At 35.1% G+C, this 222-nt stretch overlaps 1 protein-coding gene across 1 annotated transcript in view; it reads left to right on the top strand.

Moving 5' to 3' along the window:
• The window catches only part of LOC119592910 (zinc finger protein 714-like), a 31120-nt gene that overhangs the window by 1258 nt on the left and 29640 nt on the right, over nucleotides 1-222 (top strand). The gene's annotated exons all lie outside the window — the stretch shown is intronic.

The following is a 222-nucleotide window of genomic DNA, read 5'->3' as shown; positions in this document are numbered from 1 at the left end:
TAAAGTTTAAGCTATGTAAAGGAATAGTGTTTAGAGAAGGAAGTATATATAATTATGTATATGTAAATCACAGATATGCTCACACATTATTATGTTCAGTGGGATTTATTTTTCTTCAGGGCCAAATGAATTGACTCGGAGATTTTTTGGGCTTCTTTTTTCTCGCCTTTCCCGTTCCTTTGAAACGGGGATACAAAACACTTATCCGAAATTGGGCTCCGT

Source organism: Penaeus monodon, chromosome 31 (genome assembly GCF_015228065.2).
Source record: "Penaeus monodon isolate SGIC_2016 chromosome 31, NSTDA_Pmon_1, whole genome shotgun sequence".
Taxonomy (NCBI): domain Eukaryota; kingdom Metazoa; phylum Arthropoda; class Malacostraca; order Decapoda; family Penaeidae; genus Penaeus; species Penaeus monodon.
The sequence above is the reverse complement of the archived record's forward strand: the minus strand, read 5'-3'. Positions and strand labels throughout refer to the sequence as shown.